Source organism: Eschrichtius robustus, chromosome X (assembly GCF_028021215.1).
Source record: "Eschrichtius robustus isolate mEscRob2 chromosome X, mEscRob2.pri, whole genome shotgun sequence".
Classification (NCBI taxonomy): domain Eukaryota; kingdom Metazoa; phylum Chordata; class Mammalia; order Artiodactyla; family Eschrichtiidae; genus Eschrichtius; species Eschrichtius robustus.
The window spans coordinates 42,558,088-42,565,887 of record NC_090845.1 but is presented as its reverse complement, the minus strand read 5'-3'; the positions used below and the strand labels follow the sequence as shown (position 1 = coordinate 42,565,887).

Below are 7,800 nucleotides of genomic sequence, written 5' to 3'. Positions count from 1 at the left end.
CAATAATTTTTATTATAATTTCTTAAAGAAACAATTGTGAAAATTTGCCCCAGTAACAATGGTATACTTGACTAAAAATAGGTGCCACCTTCCCAGGCACCCAGTACAAAATCTTGAAATAAGTCAAAGAATATGAACTGATATCTTCCAAAGGGACAGTCAAGACATTAACCTAAGGATGAAATTTCTTTAGAGTCTTATTTTAAATTTTTTTTAGAAATAAATGGGACTTGGTACAACTACTTTGGAAGGTTGTTTCACAGTGACTACTGAAGTTGAACATATGCCCACTGTATGATCTTACAATTACACTCTTGATTATATATACCCAGCTCATTTGGTGCTTACTTCCACCGAAAGATATATACAAGAATATTCATAGCAGCACTATTCATAATAACTTCAAAATACAAACTGCTTAAATGACCATTAACATCAGAATAGATAAATTGTGGTATATCCACACAATGGGATACAGCAACGAGAATGAATGACCTTCAAGTACATGCAACAATATGGATGGATCTCACAAACAATGTTGCGCAAAAGAAACCAGACACTACACACATAGTATGATTCCATGTACATAAAGTTAAATGTAGGGATAGTGGTTATCCTTGGAGTGTAGCATCTGGAAGAAACACAGAGAGGCTTCTAAGCTGTTGGTAATATTCTGTTTCTTGATCTGGGTGCTGGTGCCATGGACATATTTAGTTTTTGAAACGTCATCAAACTGTACCCTTATGATATATTCATTTATCTGTATGCATATTATACCTCAACAGAAATTTTAAAATGAGTGTGAAGGTTGAGTTCCACTCTGAAATATATGCATATCCGTTTAAATGTTCAGAGAATGTGTTTCTCCCCACATCTTCGAGCAAAATGGATTCTCAAGAAAGATATACTACTTTTATTCTATAGTTTTGCATCATCTGTGGCTTACTTTTAGGGCTCCATATATCCTGACTGGGATCTAGCAAAACCTTGATTATAAGGATGAAGCTTCAATGTGAGAATTAGGAGTGCTGCAGACAGGGCCAGCGAGGAGGCTTTCCTGGTCTCCTCCCTTAAACTATACCATAGAGATGACTGCCTCTGCTACCCGGATCAGATACACCCTGTGTATGGGATGCAAAATGGTCTCTGATAGATGTAATTGGTCTGCTTTATCAGTATTACCTCTCTTCCAGTTTAAGTCATGCTAGTCCTTCATCCAGCGATGAGTGGTGACAGAATCACTATCACTTTTACATGCAAACTGTAAGAAAGGGGTGTGGGAAGCTTTTAATCTCCTACTACACTCTTATATAACATAATCACAGGAACGACATCCCATCACCTTTGTCATATTCTATTGATTAGAAGCAAGTCACAGGTTCCTACCCACACTCAACAGGAGAAGATTGCACAAAGGCATGGACACCAGGAGGCTGGAAAGCATTGGAGGTCACCATGGGGTCTGTCTACTACATTTCTTATCAAGCTCCTGTTGGGTTCTAAGACCCATATAATAAGCACTTTATTCCCATTAACTCACATAATCCTTTCAAAGATCTCACAGGTAAGCACGTGTGCGTCTCAGGGTTCGTGACTACAAACTACCAACAACAGTTGTGGGTAATTTTAGTTCAGATATTTTTTATTAGAAGGATGTTGGGTAGTTCACAGAATCCACAAGAAAGGCTGAGCCCAACTTGGAGAATGGACAGAATCAAATGGAGGAGGAGAGTGGAACAGCAGCGAAAAATTAGCCAAGTCATATCATAGGAAGAATTTGGTTAAGATGCTTCCACTACTGTCCCTGTTGCTGAACATCATGTTCCCTGCCCCTGCCTCCCTCCAAGAATAAAGTCTAAGCCACTGCCATGCACGGAGGGTCTCCAAAAAATTTGTCACCAATCTGCAACAAGTACAGAAATTGAAAATAAGCATTTAGAAATTTCATAATACTTTGATGGAGTAATTTTCTCTCTTGAGAACCTAATAATATATCATTGAGTTGTAGTTGCTATGACTTTTTTCATTTTTATGAAATGACTTACTTTTTTTTCTAGTGACTTATTTTTATGGTCTATTATAAAACTATCAGTGCCCAACAAGTTGGAAATTTTAAAAACCTGGCTCTTCAGCACAGATAGTTTGTGACGCCCTGGTCTAAGTTGTCATGGCTTAGTCATTAGCTACTGACTTCAGAGGTGAAGTCCCAAGTGGGAGCACCTGAGTCTTGGGTTTGTGTGGTGGTTGTCACCATAGAGTTCAAGAACCTGTTGTTTTCTATGTCTGTGTGTCAGTGCTGGAGTCGATGTCTGCCTCTCTCAGGAGCCTCTCAAAGCTTGAATCCTCAGATGTAGGAAGGGGTGCAGATGTCAACCGGCCAAAAATATGAAAGAATGATAGAGAGGTGGAGGGAGAGAAAGGAAAAGGGAAAGAGGAAGAGGGAAATATTTATTTTAAGGAATCGGCTCACACAACTGTGGGAGTTGGCAAGTCTGAAATCTATAGAGCGGGCCAGCAGGCTGGAAACTCTGGCAGGATTTCTATGTTCCAGTCTTGAGGCAGAACTCCTTCTTCTCTAGGAAACCTCAGTTTTGCTCTTAAGGCCTTCAATTTATTGGATGAGGCCCACCCACATTATCAAGGGCAACTTCCTTTACTTAAGGTCAACTGATTAGAAATGTTCATCACAGCTACAAAATACCTTCACAGCAACATCTAGACTAGTGTTTGACCAAACAACTGGGCACCATAGCCTAGCCAGATTGACACAAAGTTAACCTTCACAGTGACATATTCATTAACAGTCTGTAAAACAGTCAATAAAATTTAATGAATATGTCACTGTGAAGGTTATAGGCAGGGGCTGTGAGGTAGGTTTGTAGAAAGGGGCAGAGGGGCACGTTGACTCTAGACAAAGGAAAGAAGCTCGAGACAGGAAGACTTGCCCTTCCAAGACACTTCCCTACTTCATCACATTGAAAGGGCCAGTCTTGGAAAATAACCTGAAAGGTGTTAGTCAATCAGTACACATTTTGAATTCCTGAACTCTGTTTTTCATGTGGTAATACAAAAGAAGAAATTCATGTTCATCAGAAGGGAAACTAGCCAAAGGATTTTGTCCCTGGAAATTTAAGGTTATTTTTTGACTGGGTTGTATTTTTATTTGAAGTTGGGTTTTTTTGGTGGAGTGTTTCTGGTGTCAATATGGGTGTAGGTGGATTTAATCGCTTCAGCATTAAATATCCCCATGTTAAATAAGGAGCCCAGCCTTCCAGAAAGCTTAGCACGGTCGGGTCTACAGCTCCACTTGCTTCCCATTTCACTTTGAGCCAACACTGGACTGTGGAGTCCGACCTCTTTCACGATGAATTCCATATTTGGATACTTAACCATAACTTGACTACAAGGGTAAGGGAGCCCACCAGGCCTATTTTGAAGTCTTCCAGGCAGGAGGTCCTGGGCTCACTTGCTCCCCACATCTCATAAGCTCATGCAATCACAGTTCCCTGGGTCAACTGCCCCTGGGAGAAGGAAAGAGATGGGACTTAAATTGAGTTTGAAGTTGATGCTTTAAATTGAGAATAAATGGGGGTTTGGGGGGAAGGGTGGAGGAAAGGGGCCTTTTTCCCCAACATTTTACTATGAATATTTTTAAACAAACAGAAAAATTGAAAGAATGCTGCATTAAACACCGAGGTACTCACCACCTTGATGCTATGTTTGCTTTATCTCATATCTCTCCTTCTATTTATCCCTCTATCATTTATCAATTCATCTTATTTTTTGGATGTATTTCAAAGCTACAGACATCAGTATACGTTACTCCTGAACACTTCAGCATGCATAGCATTAACTAGATTGAACTGAGTTTTAGTAGCCAGAAGCAACGAGAAAGCTTTGGAATCTACCCAAGGTGTCAGTAAGGGATGCAAAAGATATTCAATACAGCATGGTTGAAGGCAATGATTGTAGAAAAATAAAATCCCTGGGAGGAAAAACTTAAATATAAGTGTAGTTCATTATGCTACTTGCTCCTTCCTTTGAAGGACATTCCTTTAATGTTTATCTGTATTCATTATATGCATATATCTCAATTAGCACTGCACTGGTGTTCCACTGGTATAATGTAGATATTCATCAATATTTTTAATTATTTGTTTGTACATGAAGTTTTCGTTATTAAGGAGTTTATTTCTACTATGATTATTTATTCAGGAACCATATATGTAGACACATTTTCCAGGCAAGCACTTATATAATACCTGTATGCATGTACATTTAAGTATTAATTTAAGAAAAGAATGTAGTAGCTAATCTAGTGCCAATCATAATAGAAAGGCACTAAATATCTTAGATTAAAGCAATTTCTTCCCTATGACTCCCAAATAAGATATTTCTTTTATTCTTTGCACTCTTTTACTTTAAACCTATCTAAAATATTTCCCTTCCTCCTGCTGTTCATTCCAAATTACATACTTTATGGAAGATATCCACTAACCACTTTTAACTATAAAATTTCCTTTGAGCTAAAATATCTTTTGAGTTTGATGAACGGCAAATAAAAACCAATTTTAACTTTTTGACCTTAGGTGAATAGCATACCTCTTTTTAATTTTCAGTAGCCTTGGATTCATATTCTTTTAAAAGCCGTCACTAAGCCATTTGTCTCAGGAGGTAGCTTTAATCAAGGTAGAAGTAGTCCTTATACTCCAGTAATAATAATTAGTACTATCTACTTAGTGTCTATCAAATAGCAGGTATTACACTGGGCTGCTTACCATGTGCCAGGTACTGTGCCAGGTGCTGGAGTGAATAAGATGGACTCATAAATCTGAAAATCCAGTATGGGACTATTTGAATTACTGTTAATTATTTAGTAACAATTTAAATTGCAATTGAGACGAGTATTAACAAAAAGGGGGAGGGGTATTTGGAGTGAATAAAACAGGGAACACCCTTACCTAGTTTGGGAGAATGGGGCAGGGTGGGGAATGATCAAGGCTTTCTTAAGGAAATGATGTTTGAGACTTGATAGATGAGTAGAAGTGGGACAGGCAGAAAAAGAGAGAAAGAGCATTCTAAGCAAAGAAAACAGGATATTTAAGAAACACTTTGATTAGGAAAGACCTAACTGAAATTAAGCCAGCATGCTTGGAGGCTTGGAGCCTTAAGGTGCAAAAGGAAGCTAAAGAAACGAGCAAGGGCTGGATTGCACAGAGTCTTGTGGGCAATATTAAGAATTTTTGTATTCACCCATTCATTGATGGGCAGCTACAGAAGGGTTTTAAATAAAATTAGGAATTGATCTGACAAGATTTGTGTTTTTAGATGATCACTCTAGCTATTATGTGGAAGATGGTGCTTTCATTAGATTATAGTTTTGGCTAAGTGTAACACAGACTCAAAATAACAATGGCGTAGGTAAGATAAAGTCTGAGCGGAATTCGATATTGCCCCTAAAAGTCATTAGGAACCCAGGCTCCATCTATCTTCTTCTTCTGCCATCCCAACATTATTGCCCTTACCAGCATTGTCCAAGATTGTGCAGCACCAAAGCCACATCTCAACCAACAAGAAGGGCACCTGGAAATTCTATATGTCACTACCATTTTATTTTGTTAACAAGAACTTAGCCCAATGACCACCTCTAGCTGCAAAGGAGTTTGGGAAAGTGAGGGTTTTTTCCCTAGATGGCTCTGTGCCCAGCTAAGAAGTCTATTACTTTGGAAGAAAGGGAGTGGATGTTGGAAGACAACTGGTAGTTTCTGCCACCGATGAATTAGAGATGGTCAAGAGAGGAAACAGGATGACTAGTATAAAGACAATTGCAGAAGTCCAGGTAGGAGGAGGGTGAGTTGGTCTAGCATGGTGAAGTAGAGATGGAAAGAAATGAAGAAATTTAGAAAATGTGTAAGAGTATAGAATCAACAGGACTTAGGTGTAAGAATTAAAGGAGAAGAAAGTGTAAAGGATAATGTTCAAGTTTCTAAAATGAACAATCAAGAAAATGATGGCATCTTTAACTGAGATGGGAAAGACTAGAAATCTACAGATTTATGCAGGACAATTATAAATTCAGTTTTAAGACTCCTGTCAGATATCCAAGTACAAATGTTATCTAGGCCAGGCGTTGGCAGACTATGACCTATAGGAAAAATTTGGCTCACTGTGTGTTTTTATTTATTTATTTATTTATTTATTTATGTATTTATTTATTTATTTATTTATTGGCATATGGGATCTTAGTTCCCTGACCAGGGATCGAACCCATGCCCCCTGTATTGGACGCACCACAGGTATCAAAACCTAAAATACCCTGAACTCTTCATTTCGATTAAAGAAATATGGATTCAGTATTCCTCCCCAATATTCTGGCTTAGGCCAAATTATCAAGCCATTACAAATAGATGTGATTCTAGATCTTGAAGCAGCACATCCTGGGCTTATAGTCTCTGAGGACAGAAAAATTATGCAATATAGAAAGAAAAAAACCAAACCTTTGTTATAACCCAAGGAGATTTCATCTCTGCCTTGCTATCCTAGGTTCTATGAGATTAAATTCTGGCAGGCATTACTGGGAAGTAGAATTGGAAAACAAAACTAAATGGACATTGGGCATGTGTCAAGATAGTCTTCCTAGGAAATGGTGGAATCAGCCAGTAGGTCAGGGTATATTCTGGGCAACTGGGTGATATGTTGACAGCAGTTATGTTGCATTGCGTCCTAAGACAGTCAACTTCTGCCAGTAGTAAAACCCAGTAAGACTGGCATTTTTCTGGACTGAGTTGAGTGTGGTTTCCTTTTTATAATGTGAATGATAGATCTCTTCTCTATACTTTTAATGATTCTTTTATAGAAGCCGTTAGTCCCTATTTCTATACTGGAACAGATTCTGAATCTCTTCAGTAACAGATTATGAAAGATGAAGTACCTGGGGAATGATTCTATTTCAGCTCTTAGGGCTACCTTAGTCAGTAAATTTTGTCTCAGTAATTCTGGATTTTTAAAATTTTCCACCGCTGAAAACCAGAATAAATTTTTCTTCCTCATTTTCAGAAACTATATAAACATGGTAGCAATGCCAATTGCATAGATGTTACCAGCATCAGTTGTCAAGTGCTTTGAATTTCTTAGATAAAATATTTGAAAATAAATAATATTTTAAGTAATAAAATATTGCTTAACACAACTAATAAACTATTTTACTTTAAAATTGAAAAAAAGAACTTAATTCCTTTCTAAGGCTGAATAATATTCCATTGTATGTATATACCACATTTTATTTACCCATTCACTGTTAATAAACACTTAGGTTGTTTCCACTTTTGGGTTATTCTGAATAATGCTGTAATAACTTTGACATACAAGTATCTGTTTGAGTTTCTGTTTCCAATTCCTTTGGCTATATACCTAAGAGTGGAATTGCTGGGTCATACAGTAATTCTATGTTTAACTTTCTGAGGAACCACCAAACTGTTTTCATAGTGACTGCACCATTTTACATTCCCATCAGGAGAGTACAAGCGTTCCAATTTCTCTACATTCTCTCCAACATTTTTTATTTTCCATTATTTTTTTAAATTATTATATCCATTCTCCATAAAAAAGAATGAAATATTGCCATTTACAACAACATGGATGGACTTGGAGGGTATTAAGTGAAATAAGTCAGACAGAGAGGACAAATATTGTATGATATCACTTATATGTGGAATCTAAAAAGTAAAACAAACTAGTGAATATAACAAAAAAGAAGCAGACTCACAGATGTAGAGAACAAACTAGTAGTTACCAGTGGGG

At 37.4% G+C, this 7,800-nt stretch overlaps 1 pseudogene; it reads left to right on the top strand.

Annotated features, from left to right (window-relative positions):
- The first annotated feature begins 5,785 nt into the window (after window positions 1-5,785).
- Window positions 5,786-6,909, top strand: LOC137756298 (tripartite motif-containing protein 60-like; annotated as a pseudogene).
- Window positions 6,910-7,800: the final 891 nt, after the last annotated feature.